This window comes from Tursiops truncatus, chromosome 2, assembly GCF_011762595.2.
Source record: "Tursiops truncatus isolate mTurTru1 chromosome 2, mTurTru1.mat.Y, whole genome shotgun sequence".
NCBI lineage: Eukaryota > Metazoa > Chordata > Mammalia > Artiodactyla > Delphinidae > Tursiops > Tursiops truncatus.
Genome location: NC_047035.1, coordinates 137,156,853 through 137,175,522, shown reverse-complemented (window position 1 = coordinate 137,175,522; position 18,670 = coordinate 137,156,853). Strand labels below are relative to the sequence as shown.

The following is an 18,670-nucleotide window of genomic DNA, read 5'->3' as shown; positions in this document are numbered from 1 at the left end:
GAGTGGGAAGTCTTTGGTAATCTAGGGAGATCCTGTGATATTGCAGTGTCCTGTCCCCATCAGTGGCTTTTCTGGCTGGAAGAAAAAGCCCGTTGAGATCAGCAGTGTTGTGTTGGCAGCTGCACTCCATGCTGTCTGACCATTGGAATTTTGGATGTTAAGCAACTCCCTTTTTTTTGATGGGAAGAGTCTTTACTTGAAATTTAAACTAAAAAGAGATCCCTATGTCCTTAACATTTTGTGTGGGCCAATAGATACACCCCTGGCAACAGTAGCTCAGAACTTAGTCACGCCTGTGCTCAATATACACTTGCAAATGCATTCTCTTGTTAGAATTCCACAGGATTATTCTACTAATAATTTTATTAGTAGTAATAAATTATTAATTTATTAGCAATAAATACTACTAATATTATTCTACTAATAGTCCTGTGAAATAACTAACATTCTTATCCCCAATTTACAGCTGAGGAGACTGAGGCTCATGTACCTTACCTGCCTTGTCCAAGGTCCCACAGGTAGCAAGTGGCCTGCATTTAAAGACAGGTCCTCAGACTCCAAGCCCATTGTCCATTTCACTCTACAGGTCTCCTTCATAGTGCTGTTTGCCTTTTTTTTTTTGGATCCTGACTAACCATCAAAGTTTTAGAGCTAAAGGGGATTTTAGAGGTGATCTAGCCCAACACCCTTGTTTTATGGAGGAAGCTCCAGGCTCACAGATGGTTGCCTGATGGCTCACATTGAGCTGTGTCTCACTCCTTTGCTTTTTCTACTGTATCCTAACCATGATGATAGTTTTTTTTTTTTTTGCTTTATTTCTATCCATTCCCTGTCCCCCTTCTACAGCATCTCATCCTCATTTTGTAACATCACCTTCTAGAAGCCTCCCCTGATCATCCTTCTTCCCCCAGGTTAGGTTTGGTGCCTACTCAATGCAATGTAATAGTCCCTATAGCCTTCCAGATTATAGGATATACCCACTGAGTTGTAATCATCAGTTTACTGATGGATAACAATGGACCTCCCCCTCCACCCATCACCCTGGGGACAGAAATTATGTTTGTTTTGCTTGCCACTCCATACTTGGGGCTGGCACTCAATTGGTGCTCAGAAAATGTTCATAGATGGAAGGAAAGAAGAAAAGGAAGGAAGGAAGGGAGCGAGGACAGCTGACCAGGTGTGACTTTCAGTGTGGGCCCTCTCTTGCAGGGTTGGGGGGTGCCTCCTGAGGGGCTTTTCCTGTTGGGGTCTCCCAAGGGTCAGGGAGCAGGAAAGCCTCTCTGCTGCCTTTGTGGGGCCTGCCCCCTACCTCTGAGTTGTTCTTATTCTTACCAGCAGCTCTTGGAAAGGGAACTGAGCTGAGCAGGGGAGAGATCAAGAGAGATTGAGGGGGAGAGAGTAGAGGAGGGTGTGCTCCTCCAAGACAGGAGAAGAGCACTTAAAAAATGTCACTTAGAATCCCTGAAAGAATAAGCTGTAAAAACAACCACACACTCTCTGCTGGGTGACGCAAGTCAAAGAGAAATGCGATGCAATTAGTCACTGGTTCTGAGTAGGAGGCGGGGAGGGGGCAGGGAGGCAGAATGGGAGAATGGTGAAGGGCTGGGGGGCGGTGGCAGCCTCCCTCACAAACTTTGCATCATCTGCTCAGAGACAGCCTCCGTAGCCCTGGGGAAATGTTATTTCTTTTCTTTCAGCCCTCTGTGCTGGCCAGAGCCCCTCCTCGCCTTCTCCTCTTTCTCTCCCAAGAGGTGGCATCTTCCCCCTTGGTCAACACAGTCTTAGGTCTAGAACTGGGGAGCCCACAGTTTCTTGAGGGAAGGAGGAGGCTGGGAGACCAGAGTTCATGGGATTGTAAAGAGGGGAAACCTTTGACCTTGGGCCCACCCTGTGGACCTCAGCTCCCCACTTTCCTGCCCAGAGTGAAATGTTTTTCCTGTTCAGGACTTCAAAAGGGGTAATTTGTTCACCCTATTACGTACCAAACAGTTATTAAGCAGTCACTATGTGCCAGACCCTGCGCTCATGGAGCTCACAGTTTAAGTCGAAGAGATGGACAAGGCATTAGGCAAATAGGATGCTGAGTGACGGGAAATATGCTGGTGGTTTCCCATTTTATCCATCCATGAAGTAGCCTAGCTGCTGCACATGGGTCTGAAGGAAGGATCCAAAAGATACTTTCTCACAAGGTCCTCCTTGTTTTCCTGGGTAAGGTAGCAGTCAATGATGATTAGAAGTTCTGGGTATTACACGAACCTCACACTGCATGGACTTTTGGGTTCCCGGGCAAGAGAGGTAGATTCAGGAAAGACGTGTCCTAAGGGTACTTTTAGGGGCTGGGGTCATCCTATCTTTTAACCACTGTTATTCATAGCAGCATCAGCACCCCCTGGGAACTTATTAGAAATGAAAATCCATGGGCCCCACCCAAACTTGATGAATCACACTCTCAGGGAGTGGGGGCCAGAAATCTATGTTTTAATAAGAATCCAGGTGATTTCATTGTGCATGGAAATTTGAGATGCACTGTCTAAAGGACTAGCTGAAGTTGACTCAAATCCCCCACTCCTCTGTCTTTGGGAAGGTGAGGCCAATGTAGCTCCCTCTCTTGGTTTTTGTAAATTTCAAAAGCTTTCCTAGTCAACAATGGCTCTGATTTCAGGGGCAGGGGTGGGGGAGGGGGAAGGGCTGGGGAGGTTGATAATTCTTGTTATGTATTTAGTGCCATGGACCTTTATCTTCACCTGGGTTACAGCTCTGATAAGGGACACAAGCTTTTCTTCTTTTTTTTTTTTATAAATAAATTTATTTATTTTTGGCTGCATTGGGTCTTCATTGCTGTGCGCAGGCTTTCTCTAGTTGTGGCGAGCAGGAGCTACCCTTCATTGCGGTGCACGTGCTTCTCATTATGGTCGCTTCTCGTTGCAGAGCACGGGCTCTAGTCACGTGGGCTTCAGTAGTTGTGGCATGCAGGCTCAGTAGTTGTGGCTTGTGGGCTCTAGAGCTCAGGCTCAGTAGCTGTGGCGCACGGGCTTAGTTGCTCTGTGGCATGTGGGATCTTCCCAGACCAGGGCACGAACGTGTGTCCCCTGCATTGGCAGGCGTATTCTTAATCACTGCACCACCAGGGAAGTCCCAAAAGCTTTTCCTGATCTGCCTTTTTGCACCTTCACACCTCCCAAATACAATTCACATGAGGTAGTTGTGCATAGTAGATTTTGCCTTGTGATTTGAAGGCATATTGTGGAAAGGAACATCCCAGCACTGCAGCCAGGTAATTTAAAGTCGAATATTTCCCTTCCCTGTCCCTCAGATATATATTTTTTTCCTGGCCGCGCTGCACAGCCTGCAGGATATCATTTCCCTGACAAGGGATTGAACCCACGCTTCTGCAGTGGAAATGTGGCGGAGTCTTAACCACTGAGGGGAAGTCCTCCCTCAGCCATTTCTTACAACGTAAGCCCCCAGTGATGTTCCTAGGCCTTCTCTCTCCTCCGTCCTTTTTCTCTTCTCTACATCTAAGTTTCTATGCATTTAACTTGCCAAAGAGCTTAACTTTCTCCTTGTTTCCTTCCAATCCAGTTCTCCAGGATCCCACCTTGCACCACCTAAGAAACTCTGATGATATTTTCACAAACAAAGATAGTTCCTTCCCTAGGAGGTTCTCTGGTGCCATCTGGTAAAATAGTAATTTTCTTTATCCCCCTACATTAGCAATCAAACTTCTTATTTAATCCTAAGGGTGCTCCCACAACCATGGCCTTGGTAACTTCCTATTCCTTTAGGCTGAAGGGTTGTGGTCTGCCCTTTCCACACGAGCATTCTCTCAACCTGGGGTGCTGTCCCTTCATATTACTGACTTGGTTCTGAAGTGGATGCTTCACCCATTAAACAAATTTCTTAACAGTCTTTCCTTCCCTAGCTTGTCCTCTTTTATTGTTGTTTTTCTCCCAAAGACCTTTGTTCATTCAGCAAACTCTTCTTAAAATTCTTCTCAATCCCTCAATCCTTAAATGCTGCCTCCTTCCCCTACCAGCTCTGACCATTCCCTTCTTTCTGGAAGGAAGAATGTCTCTGACCCCAGCCAGGCCATGAGCACTGCCTCAGTGGTGACTTCTTATGCCCCTCAAACTTGTACCCATTTTACCTCTTCCAAATTATTGATTCAGGGGCTTCCCTGGTGGTGCAGTGGTTGAGAGTCCGCCTGCCGATGCAGGGGACACGGGTTCGTGCCCCGGTCCAGGAAGATCCCACATGCCGCAGAGCGGCTGGGCCCGTGAGCCATGGCTGCTGAGCCTGCGCGTCTGGAGCTTGTGCTCCTCAACAGGAGAGGCCACAACAGTGAGAGGCCCGCGTACCGCAAAAAAAACCCCAAAAAACAAAAACAAACTATTGATTCAGTTGATTCAGCTGATGTTATTTAAGCTTTCAGGGTAATAAATGAAGGTAAACCATGTCACAGCCTCATACCCACTCCAGAATAAGCATTAGTTAGAAAGGAGGACAGGTACTTCACCAGAAAGGAGACTCTACCTTCCATGAATATGTAGAAGCTCATTAAACTTCTGTGCACAGATGGGTGTCAAAGACTTTTTCCATCCTCACCTTCTTGACCTGTCCATCATCTGCAAGACTGTCAACCTCACTCTCTCCTTTCATTCTCTCTTCAGGCTGGTCCTGATGTTGGATCCTTCCGAGGATCTTCTCCTTCTATTTTGAGCATCCCTTTGAGTGTTCTTGTCTTGTAAGATGGGCACCTCTACTCCTCGCCCAACTTCTCTTGCCAGGAGTAAGACCAAATATTGGGAATCAGCTAAGCATAATGAGGAACGTGGAGGGCTGAGCCCTGGCCACACTGGAAATCATCTGGGAAAAAAAAACACTGGGGTGGTTCCCAGGACAGGTCCTTTGGGGCACATCAACGAGTAGACAGAGATGAGACTGGGTTTTTCTGCATGAACAAGCAAGGCTCCTCCCTATGACCTACCTCTTCTTGGTCTGGAGACACCACATCCTTGAAGTGAAATCAACAATCCTTTCCTTAGATCACATCCTTTCCTGTTGTGAAGACCAAGAGAGACTGATCATTTGTAATCACCTCTTTCCAGTTGATAACAGACATTGGAACCTTAACCTGGAGGATCTGAAGATCCATGATGAAGAGGAAGAGCATTTCCCTGGGAAACATCTGCCAAGTAAGTCTTTCCTCCAGGGTAGTTGTCAATGAAAAGCCTCCTTATCACTCACCCAGGCACAAAGCCCAGCAGACTGGGCAGGGGTACCAACTGGGAAAGCCAAAGTCATCCAGTCTCCTCCTCACATTTGTAGTGATTGCACATCTAGCCACTGTGGGAGTATTTTTCTCTGTCCCTTGTGCCTCTGCTGCCCCTACCCTCTCATCCATGGGGCTGAACCCTGGGGTAGATTTTCTATCAGTGCAGGGGCACAGATCCTTCTTTTCTTGGAAGGCCTTAAGGAGATGATTATGAGGGTGGGGAGAGGGAAGCCAGAAACTCACAGATGTAATGGAACCAGATCTCACTGTCCAGAGATCATTATGCTAGTAGCAGCAGCTGAGATGCTTTCCCTCTGGGATGGAATCTTGGGCTAACATGAATCTAGATAAAAGAATAAGTCAGGCTCTGCTCCATGACCTCTGGGACACATGATCCAAGACTTAGAACTGAGGTGTGGAGGCCAAGAATGGAAAAAAGGAGCAGACTTTTTCTCTACATTATAGGAAAGCTTAGATTGTAGGGAACCCAAGGACTGGAATGGGGTTGCATCTCTCTCTGTGGTCCCAGAACTCTTGCCCAGAACTTAGCACACCATTTAGTAAATGTTGAATGGATAAAAGAAGTGGCTTGGCTTCAGAGGAGTGTCAGGGAGGAGCTGATGTAGGTAACTACAGCTCAATCGTCAGGGGCTTCCATTCTTCCTATGTTCCAGCTGTGAGGCCTGATTGAGTCCCGTCACCTCCTAGAGTCCCCAGCTTCCACATCAGCAAAATGGTAAGTGTTATTGACTTCATGGGCTTGCTGTGAAGGTTCAGTGAGATGGCAAGTGTGCAATGGAGGGAGCACATCAAAACCACCCCCATCAAAGAGCAGCAGGACAGAGTAAAAAAAGCCCTGGATTTGGAACAGTCTGTACATCCAAATTCCAATTTTTCATTGCCCTTCCAAGCTATATGATCTTAGACAAGTTGCTTTATATCTCTGAGCCTCGATTTTCTCATCTGATAAGAGTATCCATTTGTATTTGTTTTCTATTGCTGCTGCAACAAATCATCACAATCTTAGCGGCTTAAAACAACAGAAATTTATTATGTTACATTTTTGGAGGTCAGAAGGCCAAAATGGGTCTCAACTAGGTTAAAATCCAAGTGTTAGCAGGGTTGGGTTCCTTTCTGGAGGTTCTATGGGAGAATCTGCTTCCCTGCCTTTTCCTTACCCCCATTCTGTAGCTTGTGGCCCCTTCCATCCTCAAAGTCAGCACCAGCTGGTTGAGTCTTTCTCACATGGCATCTCTCTGACACCCACTCTTCTTCCTCCAGAATAATTTCCCTATTTTAAGTTCAACTGATTGGTAACCTTAATTCAATCTGCAACCTGAATTCCCCCTTGCATGTAGCATAATATATTCAGAGGTTCTGGGGATCAGGATGGAAACATCTTTAGGGTCCATTATTCCACCTGCCACACCTCAGAGTGTTCTTATGAAGATTAAACAAGACAATACATGTAACCTAGGCCTGTGATGACTTGTGATAAGAGTTTAGCAAATTGTGGCAGCTATCACCATCATCATCACCACCATCACCATCCTCATCACCACCACCACCATCATCATCATCACCCCCCCCACCATCATCATTATCATCACCATCATCATCAACACCATTACCATCATCATCACCACCATACTATCATCATCACCATCACCATCATCTCACCACAACCACCACCACCATCATAATCATCACCACCACCACCACCATCATCACCATCATCACCACCACCATCGTCATCACCATCATCACCACCACCACCAGCATCATCCTCACCATCATCATTATTCTACAGTCATCTTAGTCCTCATTCCCTCCTTTGCTCTGCAGAAGGAAAGCTTGCCCCTCTGTGAGGACCACCAGGTGTGTTGGGGCAGACGAAGGCTCACAGAGCTCCCTGCATGTCTTGCCCTTGACTTCCTGGCTCACCAAGCCTCCAGCCCCAGCTCTCCCTCTTCCACAGGAGCTGTCCTGATCCTTGGGCCCTCACACAGGGGCCCAGGGACAGCTTCTGCTTCTAGACACCACATCCTGAACGAGGGGGAGACCAGCTTTGTCTGTCCCCCCAGCCCCACCAAGCTCTGTCTGCAGTCCTGGTTGGAGAAATGCTCCTGGACACACAGAGCAGTTGTGAGAACACATTTCTCTGGAAGTTCACAGCTCCCCTGGGCTCTTCCTGAGCACGAGGGGCTGCGCACAAAACCCCAATGCCAGTTAAAGATGAGTTAACAAAACGGCCTCTTATGTAATCTGCCTGATAATAATGGAACATGATATTCATTCGGGGAGGGGAGGGGATGCCCCTTACTTTCCTCCAGCTGTGGGGAGGAACTCTGTGGACTCCAGGATACTGGTAGAGTGAGGTGAAAGAACTTTGTTGAGAGAGCATGATTTGTGTCCTCCAGCGTTTGTGGGTATAGGGGTTGGGTCTGACTCTTGTGAAAAGCATCTAAAGGCTGGAACTGGCTGGAAATGCCTGTCCTGTCAGAACACAGAGAAAGAGTGAGGTGGGAGGGGCTTGCCCTTCCCAATTCCAGTGAACTTTTTCTGAGTGTTATGAGGGTGATGGGATAGAAGCCATTTGGAAAGGGCTCCATGCAAGATGACTCCCCCAACAAAAAGAGGTTGTGTGGTTGTGCCCCTGGATGTGGCCTCTAGAAGGAGTGGTGAGGCAGTCACCAGAGAGCACTTCCCTTGCATAAGGACGCCACGCCGAGAGAGAGGCTCCCAAAGGGGGAGGGTGGGGCCCTCAAAACCCCTACAGACTCCTACAGCTCCGCAGCAAAAACCCAGATAACCCGATTGAAAAACGGGCAGAGCACTTGCAGAGACATTTCTCCAGAGAAGACATACAAATGGCCAACAGATATATGAAAAGATGCTTAACATTACTAATTATGCAACTCAAAATTACAGTGAATTATTACCTCATACCAGTTAAGATGTCTATTATCAGAAAACAAAAAATAACAAGTGTTGGCCAGGATGTGGAGAAATGGAACTCTCATACGTTGTTGATGGAGTGTAATATGGTGCAGCTGCTATGAAAAACAGTATGAAAGTCCCTCAGAAAATAAAAAATAGAATTACCATCTGATCCAGCAATTCCACTTTAGGGTGTACAACCAAAAGAATTGAAATCAAGATCTCAAAGAGATTATCTGCATTCCCATGTTCATTCCAACATTATTCACAATAGCCAAGATGTGAAAACAACCTAAATGTCAATTGATGGATGAATGGATAAAGAAAACGTGGTATATACATGTAATAGAATATTATTCAGCCTTAGAAAATCCTACCATTTGCAGCAACATGGATGAACCTGGAGGACATTATGCTAAGTGAACTAAGCCAGGAATCTATAATAGTTAAACTTACAGAAACAGAGAGTAGAACAGTGGTTGCCGGGGGTTGGGGGGAGAGGAAGATGGGGGTTTCTGTTCAGTGGGTATAAAAGTTTTCATTATATAAGCTGAATAAGTTCTAGAGACCTGTTGTATGCAACATCATGCCTATGGTTAACAATACTTAACGTGCATTTAAAAATGTGTTAAGCATAGGTCTCATGCTAAGTGTCCTTACCGATAATAATTTTTTAAAAAAGCCATCGGTGGCAGATGACATCAGTGGCAGACCACAACAGAACCAATCCAATGAGAACTTCTCTGACCCTTATTTCCCCTCCCTTCCTAGCCCTCTATCCTGTTCTTAGAGGCACTAGAAGCAGCTGTGTGAAGGGGGCGGAGAAGGAGACAAGAAGAATGGAGGAACCCACTATGTCTTTGGGCTCCGGGCAGGGGGAATGGAGCCATTTAGATCAGATGAGACCAAAGATTTTCTATTAGACTCTTCCAGCCTTTCACTACATGTAAAAACTGTTAATACCTGAAAATAACCGGAAAACACAGGCGATCTGCTCAATGTACCACGGGCTGAGAAAGGAGGTCAGACAGTGTGGAGAATAAAACAAAAAGCAAAGGTGTTTGTGTTTGTAAGCCAGCAAGTGCAGCTTGTCTAGGTTGCTGGTTACAGTAATAATTGTTCACTTCATGGTCCTACTCAGGGGTACCTCCTTCTCTCATTTAATGCCTCCCACAGCACCATGAGATGGATCATTGTTTTACTGTTCCACGTTGGATGCAAAAGGCTGGGGCTAACGTGACACATCAAGGCCACTCCGCTGGTGAGGAGCTGAAATTTGCTCTCTGGGTCTGGCATCAAATTGCAGCATGAGCCACGGACACATATCAGTGGGGTGAGCCCACAAAGTCACGTGGCAGGAGACTTCCCTTTTCTGACCTCAGTGGTCTCCTTTCTTTGTCTGCCATTTCCCAGCATTTAGGGGGGATGAAGAAGAGGGTCTCCGGGAAGTGTGCTGAGCTTGTCAGAAGAAAGAGACAGAGGACTCAGAAGGTCTTTTCCGACCCCTGCTGTGTTCGGGTTTGCCTGTCTGCCCGGTGACAGTGAGACAGGTTTCCTTGGAGGTGCCCTGCGGTGGCATCAGGGAGTTCTGGAGGAAGCTGGGCTCCAGGTGAGCATGTCAGCCGCCATAATAGGAAAAGCATTGTGCAAACAGAGGCAAGGCCCTGGGTCCTCATCCCTGGCCCACACCACCTCTTGGCCAGGTGACACATCATCTCCCTGAACCTCAGTTTCCCATCCAGAGCCAGAATCCTAGTATCTGCTCTGTCCACCTTCCAGAAGTGTCCGAGAAAGCCCTTTGTGAGCTCTGTGGCTGTCACAAACCTGGGACAAACAATGGCTCGGCATCTCAGGTGGACATTGTCTTTGTTTGGCTAGCCAGCATGCAGGCACACTTTTTATTTGGGAGAATCCATGCTTTGAGAAAATCTTGGTGGGAGGCAGGAACCCACCTTCTACCATGGGAGGCAAAAGATGCCAACCACTTCTTCTCCTGGAATCCACCCCCTTGTCTCTCTCTCTCTCTCTCTCTCTCTCTCTCTCTCTCACACACACACACACACACACACACACACACACACACACACACACAGCCCTCCTAGTCTGGGCTCCTTGGAGGCCGCTACCTGGACCTGTGAATGTGGAGGGAGTGGTGCAGAGACATAGGAGCGGCAGAGATGAATCACTGGGACAGGATGGCTGAGGAGAGTCAGTAGCCTCACCAGTGGGGTGTTGGTGCCAGGGTGAACTTGGGGAGCTCGTGGCTGCCAGGTCTCTACTGATTGCTGCCAAGTTCTCTAGGGCTGCCATTAGTTCTTCTGATCTCTTTCCAATATACTCCTTTCCTGTATCAGATATACTAACCAGAGTTGGCTTCTATTGTCTGCATTAAAGGACCTGTTGGGTACGGCTTCCATCCGTAGAATTTCAGGGACATTTACACAGACCATTGCCAGCCCTGAATTCCTCCCAAGGAGTTCCCAGAGTCCTTCGGGGCTGTGGTCCAGGACACAGCTTGCCCTCCTGCTTCTCCTTCCTGCATCCCTGATGGCTCCACTGGAAATGTTTGGTGTCTGTCCCTGCACAGGACGTACACACTTTACCTGTCCTCTTTGAAACCTTCTCTTTGCGTTGTGCAGTGGCAGAGACCTCCAGCTTGCAAGCTCTGTGGACAAGCTTTGGTTTCAGTAGGCTCCGTCTGGAATCACAGCTCTGCCACCTACTAACCCATCATGGATGAACTTGTTAACCTCCCCGGCCTTAGCTTCCTCATCTGCACAGTGAGGATAATGATAGCACCTTTTCATAGAGCCGTGGAGGGAATGAAATGAGAGCTCCCACCTGCACCCGATGCTCTCAACCAATGACTAGAGGCTGTTATTATTACTGACTTTTTCTGCTCACACTAGAATGCTGGCTTCCTTTTCCTGCTCTGCTGTGAGTCTAATTTAGGGTCCTCCATAAACCCAGCTTTTTTATCTCGGAGGCATTGGAGGAGAGGTCTGAGGTTGAGTTCCTTGAGCGCTTGGGCTTTGCAGTAAGAAAAGGGCCCTGGAAGAAGGAAGCAAGGGGTTCAGGGATTGAGCCAAAGTTTCTGAGTTTCCAAGAGCCTCAGATCTGCTGCCATTAGCAGTGGATTAGTCATGCCTATGGCTAAGAGATGCCTTGCGTAATGGGCACTGCTGGCCTCCTCACCCTATCAGCTTCCCTATGCCCTCCCAGGACACTGCTGAGGCCCCTGTGGCATTGTGGTCTGGGGCCTGGGCAGGAGAAGTCTCTGTGCGCCAGACTTTCAGGGCACAAGGGGCCACCTTTAGGGCCATCTTTTTTGACTTTCTTGCTTTATGGATAAGAAGACCTAGATGCAGAGAAGGAAAGAGCCTCATGGAGCCCAGTCTCCTGACTGGAGAGAGGACCCTCTCTGCTCCCCATACTGCTTCCCAGAGCATCCTTGAGGCCTGAGCTTATGTGTGTGTGTGTGTGTGTGTGTGTGTGTGTGTGTGTGTGTGATCCTCCTTCCTCCTCCTCCTCCCTGTCCCCACCTGTGTGACCTCCCACTCCCCGTGCAGCCCCCTGGTTTGTCTCACCACGAGACTCTCAGGTGAGCTGCAGCATCGAAGGTGGATATGTTCCCTGGAACAGCTTCAGCTGACTGCTAGCTTGGGGTGTAGTAACATTTATCACAGGTCTCCTTCATAAATAGATCTCTTTCCTGAGCTCGCAATCCTAGTTCAGATGCTTTTCAGGGGCTTTGGAACAGACAAATCCGCAACCTAAAAATAAAGCCCAGTCCAAAGCAGGTCTTCACATAGTGGGAGAACAAGGGGAGGGAAAAAATGAACATCTTTTTGAGTGGCTACAAGGTGCACAAGACAAGCTCTCACTGAATTTTCACAGCCTCCTACAAGCTATTTCCCCACTTTACAAGGAGGAAACAGGTCCAGAGAGGCCACAGAAGCCACAGAGCAGGCAGAAGCCAGAGCCAGGAATCAAAACCAGGTCTGTCTGCCTCCAGGGTTCATGAGGACCTTTGATTACAGCTTATTCAAGTTTCTGGAGAAGAATTTGACATGTTTGGGAAAAATTCATCATAAGAAGAAAGAGTTTCTCACTTTGTCCTTTTCTCTCCTCCCACAGAAATCCATTCCTTTTGAAACTAATGTCCATTTGTCATTTCTTCTTTTTCCGTCTCTCCTTCACACCCCCTTGCTTTCTTTTTTCACTCTTATGGCTGTCTACGGTCATCAAATATCCTGAGCTTAGTCCCCTGTTGAATCCAAAGCCCAGATGGGCATTTCTCTGGGTGGAAGGCTGGTGACAGCTCTGGGCAGGGAGCCGAGGCTGGCTGGTTGGTGTGGTCAGGCTGGGGACAGGCTGGGGATACAGCCGAGGATGTGTCCTAGCTGCTCCTAACTGCAGGACTGGCATCCTGGAGAGACACAGTGGGTACCTCTCACTGGTTGCCTGGTACATCTGACACTTTCTTGGCCTAGGGACTGCTGGCCACATGGAGGCACCAACAGGCTCATGGATGGAGGGATGCCCGCCAGGCAGAGTGCCAGACATCAGGAAGCCCTGTGCTGTTCTCGGGAGGAAGTTACCCTGGTCCAGGTGGTGGGCAGTTGGGATGGGAAGTCTGCAATTGATTTGGCTCCCTGAGACTTCACCAATGAAAGAAAGATGCCATTCTATAGTGTAGGAGTAAAGAATATGAACTAGGTTATTGATTCATTTACTCAACAAGTAATTATTGAGGATGTACTCCATACTAGATCCTTTTTTAGGTGCTAGAGACTGAATGAACATGGCAGATAAGTCCAAGGTCTCAAGAAATTTCACTCCCAGTGGCAGAGAGAGACAACAAACAAGCCCCATCTTCTGAGTGGCAAGCAGATGGAGAAAAAGTGTACGGCTGTTCAGATCTCAGACTTTAATTTCTCTTCTCACTGCCTCTTTAACCTGTTTCCTACCTGAGTGTTAATTTTCAACAGTTGTAGATTGCTGCCACCATCAAAGACGCTGGATGTGGATGATCAAAGATTCAAGATTTAAGCAAAACAGACAGTTTTTGGGCTTTCCTGGTGGCGCAGTGGTTGAGAGTCCGCCTGCCGATGCAGGTGACACAGGTTCGTGCCCCAGTCCGGGAAGATCCCACATGCCGCGGAGCGGCTGGGCCCATGAGCCATGGCCGCTGAGCCTGCGTGTCCGGAGCCTGTGCTCCGCGGCGGGAGAGGCCACAGCAGTGAGAAGCCCGCATACTGAAAAAGCACAAAACAAACAAACAAAAAAACAGACAGTTTCTCTCTTGTATTTCAAAAGTTGATGATACCACTGTTCCCTTTGGGCAAACACCCATGCAGCCCTGTGTCTTCAAGGAACATCCATAATACCATGTCCTGGGTGGATAGAATGATCTGTGGACAATTTTTAAGGAGTAACTTTTAGGTCAAGGCATTTAATAGCAGGTCTTTTTTCCTTTTCCTTTTTTTCTTCCTTTTTTTTAAAATTGAGAATCATCTGCCATTCACAGGGCACTGCAATGTGCATGAGACCATCCAGGGGTCATTGGGGGCCATGAGGAACCTTGGCGCTCTTACTCAAGAGTGTTTGTATTCTTCCTATTGATACACCTGCTCTGTTGCCTTCAATCACCACCTGTATGGCTAAGAGGAGATTAGGGCCAGCACTTATTTTAAACTCTGGTTCTGTCATTTCCTAGCTTTGTGATCTTGGGTAAATTACTTAATCTTTCTGAGCTTCAGTGACCCCTTGGGAAAGAGTGTAATTGAATGGAAAGAACAGAGTCTTTGAAGTTTGATTCCTGGCTCTGCCACTTACTTGCTGTGTAACCTTATGCACGTAACTTACCTGTGGGAACTTGGTTTCTTCATCCAAAAAATGGAAATGAAAATACCTACTTCACAGGGCTATTTTAAAGATTAGATGAAAAAACGCATTTCAAGCACAAAGTCTGTATATTTGTTACTCAAAAAATGTAATTTTCTTTTAACTTTTCCTTTTCTATGAAATAAAACCTTCTGGGATAACTTCACCCCATCTCATAAATGGCACTATCATCTATCCAAATGCTCAGACCAAAAACCTAGAAGTCATCTCTGATTCATTTTTTATATCACCCGCTCCCCCGCTCTTTCTTGAGCACAAAATTCAATAGAAAGGTCCTTGGCTTGGCTTCTGAATGTGTCTTGACTCTGTCTTCTCCCACTATCTCTACTTCTACGGCAGTAGTCGTAGCCACAATCATCTCTCCCTTAGCAGTTTTAAAACATGGTCCTCAAATTCTTTGACACTCCTCTCATTGAGAGGTGAAGGATGGTGTTCCCTCCCCTTGAATCTGCAAGGACCTGAGACTACTTTGACCAGTAAAGTATGGCAGAAGTGATACTATGTGACTTCTCAAGATAGGTCATACAAGGCTTCTGACTGATTCTCTTAAAACACTCCCTTTGGGACCTGAGCGGTCATGCTGTGAAGAAGCCCAAGAGAGGCACAAGTAGGGGTTCCAGTTGACAGTTCCAACTAAGCCAAGCTTTTGCAGTTTTCAGACGTTTAAATCATCCCCAGCCATTTGAAGCCTCCCAGCTGAGGATCCAGACATCACGGAGCAGGGGGAAGCCATTGTCCCTGTGCCCTTTCTGAATTCTTGATTCACAGAATCCATGAGCATAATAAAATGGTTATTGTTTTAGTGCTACTAAATTTGGTTTGTTGTGCAGTGATAGATAATCAGAACACTCCCCTTGTCTACTGCAGTGCCCTCCCGACTTCTTCCCCTGCTTCCACTAACATCCATTTCTCCACAAAGTAACCACAGGAATCTTTTGGGAATATAAATCAGATAACGTCACTCTGCCATATAAAACCTTTCCAAACTTCCTATCTTGGCCTACTGGGCCCCACATGACCCAGCCTCTGCTCTTAGGTGCTTGCTGGAGGTGGGACACTGCCACCTTCTGCATGGAAATCAGAGGCTGGCCAAAGCCGTATGACATGCGACACAAAAAGCACGTCTTGCAGCTCAGTCCCAGCTTCCTCACTTCAAGAGCCAAAGCAGGATTTCCTCTACCTATGTGGGTGTTGGAACCCTGGTCCATGACGCCAAACACTCTGTGGGTGATCATGACCTTGCCTATACCTTTTTAGCTCCGACTGCTCTCTCGATTGCTGGCACTATTATATCCTTCCCTTCCTCCATCTCCATCTCTCCCCCTTTCTTTCTTCTTTCTTTCTTCCTTTCTTCCTTCCTTCCTTTCTTTCTTTCTTTCTTTCTTTCTTTCTTTCTTTCTTTCCTTCTTTCTTTCCTTCTTTCCTTCCTTCCTTATGTTTTTCTTCCTTCCTTCTTCCTTCCTTCCTTTCTTTCTTTCCTTCTTTCTTTCCTTCCTTCCTTCCTTCCTTCTATTTTTCTTCCTTCTTTCTTTCTTCCTTCCTTCCTTTCCTTCCTTCCTTCCTTCCTTCCTTTCTTTCTTCCTTCCTTCCTTTCTTTCTTTCTTTCTTTCTTTCTTTCTTTCTTTCTTTCTTTCTTTCTTTCTCTCTTTCTCTCTTTCTCTCTCTTTTTCTTTTGGTGCAGCCATATTTTTCAAATAATATCATGCATTTCCATGTGTTTGTGACTGGAGGGGAGAACTCCATCAACTCAACAGCCCATGTTGCAAGAAGCCTTAAAACTCTCATTATTTGTATACAATGCCATCACCTACTTAAGAAATGAACTGAGAAGTAGTTAGAAGTTAGAGCATTTGGTAAGGTGGCTAGATATAAGGTCTACATACCCAATTGCCTTTTTGGTGAAAATGGTATTAATAGATTAAGCACAGTCATTTAAATTCACTGTGTTCTGAAATGCCACTAAAACTACCAGTAAAGTTTTTTTTTCCCATAAATCCACAAAGATGAGGAGAACGAGAGTGGAGACAACATCATTTGGGGAGTTAGAAAGCAGATGGAAAAATGGTAATTTATGTAGCTAACATAAGAAAGAAGAATCCTAAGCCAGCAGAATCCTAAACCAGAAGAATCCTAAGAACCAACCAGATTTACACTGCAGAATGTAAAGGCTCAGAGATTGATTGCACCAGAAACTTTTAGAACTTGGAGATGGGGGTGGGGGGGAAGAGGATTGGTAGAAAACTGTTTAAAAAGCAGTTAGGAATGGGAGTTATTGCTTAATGGGTACAGAGTTTCTATTTGGGGTGATGAAAAATTTTGGAAGTAGGTAGTGGTCATGGTTGCAACAACATTGTGATTGTACTTTATTGCCCTCTCACAACGTGGCGGTGTACTTCTTCAAAGCCTACAGGAAAACCTCTCACTCCAATCTAAGACAGAGTCTTATATAATGTAATCACATGAGAGACTATCTCCCATCACCTTTGCTATAGACTGTAACCTAATCAAGGGAGTGACTCTTCCTTCACCTTTGCCATATCCTTTTGGCTAGAAGCAGATTACAGATTCTGTCCACACTCAGGATATACAAGGGTGTAACTCATTGGAGGTCATCTTAGAATTCTGCATACCATAACTGTAGACCAACAGAAGCTCTAATAAGCTCTCAGAGAGAAATCAATAGGTCCAGTCAAATAATCAGGAAGTAGAATAATTCAGCTTTCTCAACAGCAGTGTTGGAAGCTATGGAGTAGTGCTATCAAAATTCTAAAGTGAAAGGATTTCCTACCTGTCATTCTATACCTAACCAAGCTATCCATTGAGTGTAAAAGTAGAGTACAGACATTATTGGAAATAAAAAGTCACAAATATTTACCTCCTACACACTTTCTTAGGAAGCTATGACCTATAAATCAGAGGAGTAACCAACAAAAAGGAAGACTACTGATCCAAAAGACACGAAATAAGGTCAGAAGGCTTGGGAAGGGGGAATTCATCAAGATGAAAATAATAGAACAGCTGAGATGAGTGAATGTGATGAAAAAAGATTTAGACAACTGGCAATGAGTTTTGAGTTGAATTAGTGAAGAGAACATAAAAAATTAAACAGAGTAACAAACAATTATTAACTCCAGGGATATAAAAAATTATTCAGGAAAGGAAATGGAACTACATGGCTCAGCTCTGAAGAATTGAGTGGTAGGTTCATTACAATGTAAATACTGCACATTAATCTAACCAGAGTGATGATGTAATTATACAGTTCTGAAAGGATGGTGTTATGGGTTGAGGTCCTAACCCCCAGAACTTGTGAATTTGGAAATAAGGTCTTTGTAGATGATCAAGTTAAGGTGAGGTCACCTTAGGGTGGGCTCTGCTCCAATATGACTGATGTCCTTATCAAAGGGGGAAATCTGGACATAGAGACAGAGACACAGTGAGAACACCATATGAAGCCTGGAGTTAAGCTGCCACAAGCCAAAGAAGGCCAAAGATTGCTGAAAATCCACCAGAAAAGAGAGAGAGGCTTGGAGGAGATTCTTCCTCACAACTCTCAGAAGGAACCAACCCTGCCGACACTTTGATTTTTGATTTCTAACCTTCAGGACTATGAGACAATAAATTCCTGTTGTTTAAGATATCCAGTTCGTAGTACTTTGTTACAACAGCCCTAGTAAACTAATGCGGATGGAAAGTATGTGTGTATCGGTGGGGGGGCGGGGCGGGCAGGGGAAGGACGAGGAAAGAACTAGCCCTTCATCTTCAGTGGGACGTTAACAGATCATTCTTGCAAATAATGAATCAAGAAATAGCAGTATAAGCATGGTATTTATAAATAGCAAGGTAAATACCAAAATAATCATCTAAAAGAATTAAAATTTGTTTCCTGTGTGGATGAGTTAAAGAAGTAGGGAGGAAGAGGGCTGTAACTTGATGTTTATCTTTGAACCAGCTGACTCTTTACCTTAAGTGTGCAGAAGGATAAAAATAAAAACACAGAAAGTCCACTATATCAGCAATTATTAACTAGAAAATATAATAGGGAAAAAATTCCATTCACAAGGGCAGTAAAACCTAAATAATGGCACCCAAGAATAATTCCGAACAGGACACATGCCAGATCCTTCTGGAGAAAACTCTCAAATATTACTGAAGGACAAAAGTAAATAGAAACTGGACCCTGCCTCAAGCCGTGCCTGTGATGAAGGAAATGGCAGATGAACATTACAGCATGACATGCAAGGAGCTACTTGATTAGGCAGGAAAAAGCACCCAACTCTGCCTGAGGAAGTCAGAGAAGGTTCTGCAGAGGATGTGGCTCTATGTGAAAACTTGAAAGACAGAGAAGACAGGGAGACATTCCAGGCAGAGAGCACAGCCTGAACCAACCCACTGTGTGTTTGGGGAATCGTAAAGTGCTTGACCTGAGGGAGAAAAGTGGGCATGATGGAGAGTGTTGGCAGATGAAGCTGGCTATTGAGGCAGAAATTGGATCATTAAGAAGCCATGTACACAGTGGGAGTGTTTGCTCTTTTTTATAGGAATGGG

The 18,670-nt window shown here is 45.9% G+C and overlaps 1 long non-coding RNA gene across 1 annotated transcript in view; it reads left to right on the top strand.

The window, feature by feature from the left end:
- Positions 1-18,670, top strand: part of LOC109551835 (uncharacterized) — a 112,342-nt gene that overhangs the window by 41,113 nt on the left and 52,559 nt on the right. Inside the window, exons 2-3 of the long non-coding RNA XR_004525291.2 lie at positions 5,109-5,195; positions 5,950-6,011. This is a non-coding gene — a long non-coding RNA (uncharacterized lncRNA). The remainder of the gene's footprint in view (positions 1-5,108; positions 5,196-5,949; positions 6,012-18,670) is intronic.